The following is an 11,177-nucleotide window of genomic DNA, read 5'->3' on the forward strand; positions in this document are numbered from 1 at the left end:
CTGTAAATTGCTAAAAATGTTTGAATACATTGTTCGTCTGTGTCCGTAGTAAGATTTTTCTTAAGTGCCCTTTTAAACGTATCTACAAATTTTTCGGCCAACCCATTCGATCGTGGATGGTACACAGGTGTTGTCATATGTAGAATATTTAGTGAGTCACAGAATTCTTTGAATTCATGAGTAGTAAATGCTGTTCCATTATCGCTCACTAAGGTTTTTGGCACTCCAAAACGGCTAAAAATTTCATTAAGCGCACTCACAGTGTTTTTTGCTGTTGGATGTCTAAACTTAAATATTTCTGGCCATTTTGAAAAAGAATCTACAATAATCAAGTAAAAATAACCATTTATAGGTCCCGCATAATCAATATGCAGACGTGACCAGGGTAGGTCCGTCTTTGGCCATGGCGTCGTTTTTACTGGAGGATCTCGAGCTGCTAATTGACATCCTCTGCATGTCTTGACACATTTTTCAACTTCCTTGTCCATACCAGGCCAGTACACATATCCTCTCATAAGGGATTTCATTCTCGAAATGCCCGGATGACCTGTATGAAATTCCTTCAGAATTTTCCTCTGTAACGTTAGTGGAATTACGATCCTCTCACCATACATGAGCACATCTTCACAGATGGAAAAAGGCGTTGTTTGATCTACCTTTTTATTTTTTTTTATCCATCCCAATTGATTTTTCATTTTCTTAATGAAAATGTCATTTACTGCCTCTTTTTTTATTTTTTCGAAAGTTACCGGAAGTTCACGTATCATATTACACATTGAACTTGTACATTCACTTTCGTCTTTAAGCGCAGCAATTACCGTTTCTTCAAAACTTTCGCTTCTTTTAGGGATCAACCGTGATAATGCATCTGCGTGTCCTAACTTTTTTGAGGATACATGTTCCATCTTAAACTGATAGTTTAAGAGGGTTACAGCCCATCGCTGTAATCGATTCGCAGTATGTGTGGGAATGCCTTTCTTTGATCCAAATATGGTAAGTAGGGGTTTATGGTCGGTTTGCAAAATAAAAGATCGTCCATGGAGAAATCGATTGTACTTTGTAATTCCAAATATTATCGACAGCGCCTCTTTTTCAATTTGGCTGTAATTTTTCTCCGCTGCAACCAACGTTCTTGAAGCATGGGCGATAGCTTTTGTCCTACCATCCTCATACTTGTGAAGTAATACAGCGCCAACACCGTAATCACTGGCGTCCGTTGCTAGTATTAGTTCCTTTTCTGGATTGAAATGTGCCAATGCTAAGTCTGACAGTAGACATCTTTTGATATTTTGGAAAGCAGATTCACATTCCTTATTCCAGTTCCATTTAACACCCTTTTTCAGTAACTCGTTAAGAGGAGCTCTTAAATTATGTATGTTAGGGATGTAAATTGCATAGTATTGAACTAATCCCAAAAACGATTTTAATTTTGTCACTGAATCTGGAGCAGGCATCTTTTCAATTGCTTCAGTCCTTTGTGGATCCGGTCTTCGACCCTCTTTGTCGATTATTTGACCTAGATATTTAATTTTTTTCATAAAAAAATCGCATTTTTCTGGGCTCAATTTAAAACCAAATTCCTGTATTCTTTTGAATACTTCTTTTACATGCTTCTTATGATCTTGCAAATTTTCACTTTTAATTAGGATATCGTCAAGGTAGGCCATTGAAAATTCCAACCCTGCCAGCATCGTGTCCATAATTTGCTGGAAAATAGCAGGAGCAACCTTTAATCCAAAAGGAAGCCTCTTTAGCTTAAAAATGCCCTTATGAGTATTTATGCCTAAGTATTTGGAGCATTCATCGCTGATCTTAATTTGCAAGTAAGCATCTGAGAGGTCTATCATAGAAAAAATTTTTCCTCCGTTAAGCTTAGAGAACAGATCTTCTGCGGACGGAAGGGGATAATTATGGTCCAATAGACAGTCATTTAAACCCGTTGAAAAATCTCCACAGACCCTTATTCTGTTATTTTTTTTCTTTACATACACGGTTGGACTTGCCCAATCTGTGTGGTTAACTTTTTCAATGACTTCCAGTTGTTGAAGTCTATCCAACTCTTTTTCGATTGCGTCCATCGCTGAAAAAGGCACATTCCTTTTAGGTTTGAATACTGGAGTGGCATTTTTCTTTAATTCAAATTTTGCCTCTGTCTTAATACAGAGTCCTAGTCCTTCGGCAAAAACATTGGGAAATTCAGTTTTTCAAATCCTTCAGGAAGTCTTCCCTTTGGTTTGCTTTTTCTGCAGTTAAAACGTTACAAAACGAATTTATGGGTTTCTCCCATAAATTAAACAGGACAATCCAATCTACCCCAAACAGGCATGTATTCTTTCCTGGTACGACGTACACTTTGGATTTATGAGTCTGGTTAGCGAATGTCACTTTGCATTTTAATTCTCCCTTGAACTCTAATCTTTTGCCGCACACACTTCTCGCCGTCTTTCTGGTTTTCGTTAATTCAGGTCGACCTATCCTTTTCCATATATCTTCATTTATAATACTAATATCTGCACCGCTATCCAGAAGCAATGTAACCAGATGTCCATTTATCCGAACATCAACATATTTCCGTCTTTCGCAGCTTTTTTCTTTATTCATGCGAAGCGTATTTACATTATCGGTCCCTTGTCTTTTCTTCTGGGCACAGTATGTTCCCTTGTGACCTCTGAGACCACATTCATAACATATTTTGTTCCTAAACCAGCAGGTCTTATTGTTGTGTCTTAAACTACCACAACATTTACACTTTAGCTTTGGGTCTTTGTATCCTTTAAGGATCCTGTGTTCTTGGAACCTGGACTTTCTTGTGGTCCCTTGCCTTTTTACTTGCTGCACCTTAAAAATATTTTTCTCTTCAATGCGAGTGTTGTCTTTCTTTATGTTAATCAGACGTTGACACTCTTCAGTGACTTTTTGCAATGTTATGTTAGGATCCGCCTCCATAATTGTTAGGATCCGTGAACGTATATCTTTGTCCCTTGGTGCTGTGAGACCTTGTACAAAGATTAAACATTTAAATTGGTCTGCGGAAATTTCATTCAATTTAAATGATTCGCATAAACAGTTCACAGTGCAAGCATATTCTAGATAGTCTTCAGCTTCTGCCTTCTGAATGTTCAAACATTTGTATCTAGAGTGAAATAGGCTATCCCTTTTATCAAATATTTTCGACAAGGTACTAATTGTTTCCTCGAACGAAACCTCCTCCGGTTTTTTTGGTAGAATTAGATTTGCATACTTGGTGTTTTCATCAGTACCCAGTTTTTGTAGTAGCAGGGTAACTTTTTCCTCATCGGTCCAGTCTAAACATCTTTTCGTAAAAATTGTTTCGTATCTTCTGTAGTATGCAGGGAAAGTAACACCAGTATCCGGGGAGTAACGAAATTCCGTTAGTGAATTTGAAATACCCTCGGCAGAAAAATTAGTCTTCTTCCCGGTCGACGTTAGAATTAGCTTTTCTAAATTCTTTTGCTGTGTCGACATTTGTCGTTGTAGTATGTTTGTTTGTTCTTGTTGTGCCTCTAAAGTTTTTTGTGTTCTTTCTTGTTGTTGTTGCAGCTGTTGCTGTAGCTGTTGTTGTTGAATTTGTTGTTGTTGTTGTTGTTGCGCTAAAAATTGTTGAGTCATTTTTGTCTGTTCCTGGATGCTAAGGGCTAGAGCCTTAGTTAACTCTGCTAATTGTTCCATGTTAGCTTCTAGTACAAAAATGTCTTTTCGAATTCTACACAATAATTCCAAAGAAAAATCGTAAATTTACGTATATCGTAAATTAGTAGCAATATGCAGACACAACACGTTTCAACAAAGTTCATCCATAGTAATTCAACAGGCTTTGTAAAATAATTCTTTTTTTTTTTTTTTTTTTTTTTTCAACAACGTAAGTTCATACACAAAATATTTCTTACTTCCCACGACAAATAGTTCCAATTATTTATATAAAGGCAATAACAAACAATTAATTTTCCAAAAAAAAAAAAATATATGGCTGCCGTTCCCACGTGGCATAAAATGGTACAATAGTCGTTGTATTTATATTTTTTCTTTCGAAACTCGTAATCCTTTAGTGTAGTTTCGAATTCAACTTGCGACCATTTTTTTTTTTTTTTTTTTTTTTACTTGTCAAAATAAATATAAATTCCACTTTACCTTGAACATGTTTCTATAATTTCTTGTGAGTTCTTTACGAAGAAAAATCCGTACTTTTCGCTACTTTAGGTAGGAAAAATTTTTAAATTCATTGACGCACGTGGTCAAAAATCCTTGTGTAGTTTGTTTTTTTCGTAAAACAAAAAATCCTTGCATTGTACACAGTCCTTGGTACGGTAATTTATCTCTGTTAAGAGAAAGAACATCCTTTCGTCGCCATTGTTATATTCCTAAATACTTAGGAAATAAAGACAAACGTGAGTTACACCGAGTGGTATGTGTAATGGGGTTTATTTATAATACAGAAATGTAAGGCTGCTCGCCTAAGGTAAATAGAAGTACATAGTAACAAGTATGGGGAAGAAAGTCTGATAATCAACACGTAAGACTATCCGTCTTACTGCGACTGCTTGTCTGCCGCTGTCTGCCAAACAGTCCAATATATATATACAGTTTGTAACCGGTGTATAGCCAGTTATGTTCCTTCACAACACATACTAACTTAGTAGGAAATAAGCACCCAGTTTCTCGATAACGGCAAACAGCAGTTCAGTGTCTTTTCTTCCCTCCAACCCATTCCCGGTAAGTCAAATCAATTTCAATTCTTACAATATTCCTTTAAGCTCTCAGACCAGTTTAGTGTATTTGCTCCATTTCTCCATCCCCTTGGTCTTCACTCTGTAGTCTGCTGGGACAGCAAAATCTACAATGACAGGTGTTTTCCTTCTTGTTAACTAGTATGACATCCGGTCATCTTGATTGGATGGGTTTATCCGTTTGTATATCCATGTCCCATAGGATTTTGTAACTTTCATTTGCAAGTACTGCTTGTACCATTTGCATGGGTGTTCAACCCTAGTGGAAAACCTCCAATCTGTAGTGGAATGGGGACAAAAATAGATGGTGACATTCAATATTGCCAAGACTAAGCTTGTTTCCTTCAATAATTACAAGAAACCTTCTCAACCACCAATAGTTTTGACTAAAGATACATTACCTGAAAGTACTTCTTTCAAACTCCTCAGCTTAACGTTCACAGGGAACATGAGTTGGACCAGATGCATCGAGAGCATTGCCAAGGCTGCTGCGAGGAAGGTGGGCTCTCTCTACCATACTAGAAAGTTATTTACATGCCTCTATAAGGCCACTATTCACCCATGTATGGAGTATTGTTGCCACATTTGAGCTGGTGTATCTTCTAGTCTCTCACTCTTGGACAGGGTTCAAAAGAGAGTCGCCAACCTAATAGGTCTTGAACTGTCATCTAAGCTTCAACCTCTGCCCCATCAACGAAATGTTACATCCCTCTGCTTGTTTTACAAGTATTTTAATGGTGGATGCTCCGATGAACTACAAGCCCTTGTACCCCCTCGAGACAAACCTGACAAGCAGCAAAATCCCACCCCTTCACAGTAGAGATCCCTAGATGTAAGAAGGCCTTCTACTCTAATAGTTTCTTCCCAGAACTGCTAGAGTCTGGAATTCTCTTCCAGATTCCTACTTCCCCAACTGTACTGATATGCAGAAGTTCAAGTTTAGTATGAATAGACATCTTGCTGCTCAACTCCCTACATAGTATCCCTGTAACTTATGCCCCTAATAGTAACCTCCTACATCAAAGTGGCACTGTGCCTTGTTTGGGGTGAAAATGTAATAAAAAAAAATTATTATTTAGCTTTTTATCATCAATATTTGGGGTTTTTATCACCAATATTTGGGTTCTTTTATATAATGGATGCGCGTTTGAACTTTGAACTCTTTTTGCTTTAAGAACGCCTGTGAATCGTGATATTTGATTTGTTGTTCTTCTTCTTCTTTAAATTTCAGTTCAAGTAATAACTTCCTAAATGGTAGTTTACAGCTATAATTAGTATCGGTAAAAGTGCAGAATAGTTAACACTATAACAGTATTAATTAAAAGAAATTTATATCAAACGCATCAGAATGAAATTCTCTAAAAAATACACATGGTTTTTAACGCATGGAAAAGATTTGTAAGATCTTTTACTGTTAAAAAAAATCTCACAAATTCGTTTTCACACATGAAACTTGCTGGTCTAGAATCTGCTCTCCTATCTATGATAAAAAAATAAATAATAAAATAAAAAATAAAGAAAAATTTTATAATGTACATACCCGTGACGTAAAAAAAAATATCTGACATCAAAAATCGCATAAATTGATCAAGTAGTTTTATTTTTATGAAGTAAATCATTTTTAAGTGCATTTGAGTTTTTCTAATAATATCTATCCTCATGATAAGAATGGCTTTCTAAAATCTCGATTTGAAGTTATTTCTTTGGATGCTTTCAGACTATTTTCAAGATGGTGTCGCGAGATTGCCGTTCATAGTTAAACCAGAAAATTAAAATTTCTTATTTAAAAATAAAATTATTTGATTAATTCATGTTGTTGTCATATTCATATGATTTAGATTATTCAGGTTACTGTTTTCATCTTGATTGTTATTTTCACAATGTTTCGGTCGATGTAGCCTCCGACCTTCTTCAGGTGCAAGGACCTGTGACGTTATGGATAAAGTACTTGGTTAAATTCAGTTGTAAAGTTATACTCTTCTGGAGATTGAAGATTCAATCCTCAGTAAGGGCAATACTCCAAAATATAATTATGAATTATTTAGGACTTCTACATGGTTATGGTTGATGGAGTGAGAGCATGCTGTCCCGTGGATTAAATAAAGGGTTCCATTCAAACTTTTGTGCAAATTCCTGAGTTTGACTGAAAGTTTCCTGAATTCAACTAGATACGCCCGAAGAAGGTCGGAGGTACTGTAGGGAGTTGAGCAGCTAGATATCTGCTCACATTGCATTTCAACTTCAGCAAGTTAGTACAGTCAAAGAGGCAGGAAACAAGGAAGGAATTTCAGAGTCTAGCAGTGCAAAGGAAGAAATTATTAAAATAGAAGGCTTCAAAAAAGGATACGTCACCTTATAAGTAAACCCTGACCAAATAATCAAAGAAGCATAGTATATAAAGCCGAAATAAAATCACCCGCGACACAGTTATGCATGGGTTCCTATGAGGAATGGTGCTTTTTCTCTTAGTGATGTTGCCCATAGTTATTTTTTGTTTTTGTTTTTTTTTGTTTTTTTTTTGTTGTTGTTTTTTTACTCACCTTCACTCTAAACAAAGCATATCACCATTTGAACGCAAAGGCTACTACTAATTGGGACCATGCTTAAGAAAGATTAACAAGATGTTGCTTTACATTACATTTGAACTTCTGCATATCAGTACAATAGTGGAAGCAGGTAGCAGGAAGGGAATTCCAAAGTCTGGTCGTTCAAGGGAAGAAACTATTAGAGTAGAAAACTTTCTGGCATTTAGGGACCTCAACAGTGAAGGGGTGTGATTTTGTTGCTAAGCGGTTTTGTTGGGGATATGTACGTCGAGAGGGGGCACAAGTGCAATGTAACAGGACTAAACTGGATACTCCACCAGACCAGACGAACTCTTGTCTTGGAATCCGATAAGACCAAGCAACCCACAAGAAAGACATACTATAACATAAATAACTGGTCAATTAGTCAGAAGAAAATTAATGTTCATTACTTCTTTACTCGCTCAACATTTGGAAGGGAAAAGAGAACTTTAATTGAACATGCGAATATCTATGTATCTCATGTGTAGATCAAGTTTTAGCTTCAGGAATTGATTCGTTGATTTCTGAAACTTTGTATTGAAGGAAAATAAAATAATGTGAAAATAATTTTTTTTTTTCCAATTTTCACCCTAAACAAGGCACAGTGCCACTTTGAAGTAGGGGGTTACTATCGGGGACGTAAGTTGCAAGGACATTATCAAGGGAGATGAGTAGCAAGATGTCCGCTCGCATTCTCAAATATTCGATTTAACACAATATTCACAGCCGAAATAAGATCCTCTTAGTTTGACTACATACTTGGTCATATGAGGATTGGTGCACATATTTTGGTTATTGCATTTTCGTCCCAGACTGTTAGAGAATAGCTGAGCAGAAGCAGTAAATTTACTGTTTATCTAATTATCTATATACCTATCTATTTATCTGCTTACCTAGTTATCTATCTATCTATCTATCTATATAATTATCTATCTATCTATCTATCTATATAATCTATCTATCTATCTATCTAATTAGCTAGCTATCTAGCGATAGGTGAACAACAGAGGTTTGAAGTCATGTTTTGACAACATGTTAAATTCTGTGACCTGGTGAGTTTACACCAGAAAATATCTGAACGTTGACTGGAAGTGACATGTCACGTGTCACATGTTCTGATTTGCACAAGCATAAGGGTAGTTGGGTTGGAGACACCAAGGAAGACAGGTGGGCTAAATGAGGGAGAGAGGGTTTCAGAAAGGAGACAGAAGACCCCCCCCCGCCTCCACAAGCCATAGATCGTTGTTCTCTCTTTTCTGCTATGACGAATACCTGGGAGTGAATAAAATACATAAAATCTCACATGGTCTTGCGTCCTGTCTTGAAGTGTTCCTTTTAAACAGATTCCAGCTCCCCCAATGACGGTTGACGAATCCCCGAGAAGAAACAATAGTAGAAACAGGTATGGCGTCATGTCATGTCATGTTATGTGTATGTAATATATATTCTGACATGCATGCACCAACACCTAGACGAATCATAGGCTGCTAAAATAGACATCTGAGGACAACAGTCCGTTACACAACAAACGCAATGTACACACATACAATACATACATACATGATGATTGCAGCGTCTTGTCAGACGAGTGCCACTCCTTCAGACAGTCCATGAGCCCAAAAATGACTACCATTGGCACAGGATCATTTTAATAGACAAATGCTTGAGGGAGTATCTATACACAAATGATGTTACAGAGCCTTAGCTTTGTATGACAGCTAAGTCTCTCTCTCGGTTCAAAATGTTGAGATCCTGCAACAAGCAAGAGCAAGATAGCCAGCAACAAGTTAAACTGCAGACCAGATTAATGCAGGTTCTGGTCTCCCGCTTTATGGTTTTTTTTAAATCAGAGATTTGCTTCTCTTAGAAAGGTTGCCTTCACCACGGCTTACGGGAGCCCTCTCCACCCCAACACACAAATACATACACACAAACACACATGGTGCTAGTTGGCCGTTGACCCCAAAAAAAGGTTCATACATATATACATACATCTTGCTCGTCCGTCGAAGTCAACGATGACCAAGGTATCAATCAGTTCGGCGTCGGGGGTCGGTAGGTCCTGAGATGGCTGATGAGGCCAATCTGTGCTCAGCAGACTCTTCCACACTCTGGACACATGGCGATATCGGCAGGCTGTGAACCGGCAGCTCTCTCCTTCCTCCTCTTGCGCTTCTGCTGGTCGTGGGTCATGCGTTGATCCTCTGCACTGTCGGCTCCCAGGCTGATGGCGCAGCGCCAGGCAGAACATTCCGCAGTGCGACTCTCCCAAGAATGGGGGTTGATGTCAAAGTCTTTGAGGGACGTTCTCAAGCAGTCTTTATATCGTTTCTTTTGGCCTCCTTCAGTCCACTTTCCCTGGCTGAGTTCCCCATAGAAGAGTTGTTTGGGGATTCAGCCGTCAGGCATGCGATAGACATAGCCTGCCCACGGGAGCTGGGTTTTGCGGATTATGGTGGTGATGGTATGGAGCCCCGCGCGCTTCAAGACTTCTGTGTCAGGAATTCTGTCTTGCCAGTGGATGTTGAGAAGATTACAGAGGCATCTGAGGTGGAAGCCATTCAGCTGTTTTTCATGTTTTTTATATGGCGTCCAAGTTTCACAGCCGTAGAGTAGGGTTGTCAGGACGACTGCTCGGTATACTTTCAGTTTGGTTGCGAGTGTAATGCCTCTCCTCTTCCACACATTGTCTCTAAGTCTTCCAAATGCACTGCTCGCTGTGGAGGTCCTATGGTTAACCTCAATGTCAATGTTGGCAGTGCGGGAGAGGGTGCTGCCAAGGTAGGTGAATTGCTCCACAGCATGAATCTTCTGCCCTTTGACAGTGATGCCGGGTTCGTGGTATGCATCTCCTGGGGCGGGTTGGTACATAACTTCTTTCTTCCTTGTGCTGATGGTGATACCAAAGTTGTCACAACTGGCGGAGAATCCGTCCATTTGACGTTGCATCTCTATCTCATTTGGGGCATTAAGGGCGCAGTCATCGGCAAAGAGAAGGTCTCTGATGATGGTTTTCCTCACTCTCGTTACTGCCTGCATTCGCCTGATGTTAAACAATTTCCCGTCACATCTGTACTTTATGTCAATGCCAGAGTGACTGTCTTTGAAAGCGTCCTGGAGCATGGCAGAGAAAACCATGCTGAAGAGCGTCGGGGCTAAGACACAGCCCTGCTTAACTCCGTTGGTCACAAGGAAGGGCTCTGAGGGGTCGCCATCATCCAGGACACGGGCAGTCATGCGCTCGTGAAACTGCCTGACAATGGCGATGAACCTGTCTGGACAACCAAATTTTTCCATGATCTGCCAGAGGCCATTTCAGCAGACAGTGTCGAAGACCTTGGTCTGGTCAACGAACGTGGTGTAGAGGCCCCGGTGCTGCTCGACACACTTCTTCTGCAGTTGGCGTGCAGCAAAGATCATATCAGTCGTCCCGCGGCCCGCTCGAAAGCCACACTGGCTCTCAGGAAGACGACCATCTTCAAGGTGCACCAACAGGCGGTTGAGAAGAACGCGGGCCAGGATCTTCCCGGCGATGAAGAGAAGGGATATCCCGCGGTGGTTGTCACATGACTGACGATTTCCCTTGCATTTGTAAATGTGAACAATAGTAACATCATGAAAATCTTGGAGTAGTTCTTCACTCTCCCACATGGATTGGAAGAGTTCTGTCAGTCTTACAAGCAGTGTAGGTCCACCAGATTTGTATACTTCTGCTGGAATTGAGTCGGGGCCATGGGCGTTCCCAGAGGAAAGTTGCTTGATGGCTTTGCTTACTTCCTCTGACGAGGGTGGGATATCGAGCTCCTTGTTGATAGGCTCCTGGCGTAGTCGGTCGATGGCTTCATTGTTGATGGAAGATGGCTGG

Source organism: Euprymna scolopes, chromosome 17 (assembly GCF_053919585.1).
Source record: "Euprymna scolopes isolate OS-2025 chromosome 17, ASM5391958v1, whole genome shotgun sequence".
NCBI classification, from domain to species: domain Eukaryota; kingdom Metazoa; phylum Mollusca; class Cephalopoda; order Sepiida; family Sepiolidae; genus Euprymna; species Euprymna scolopes.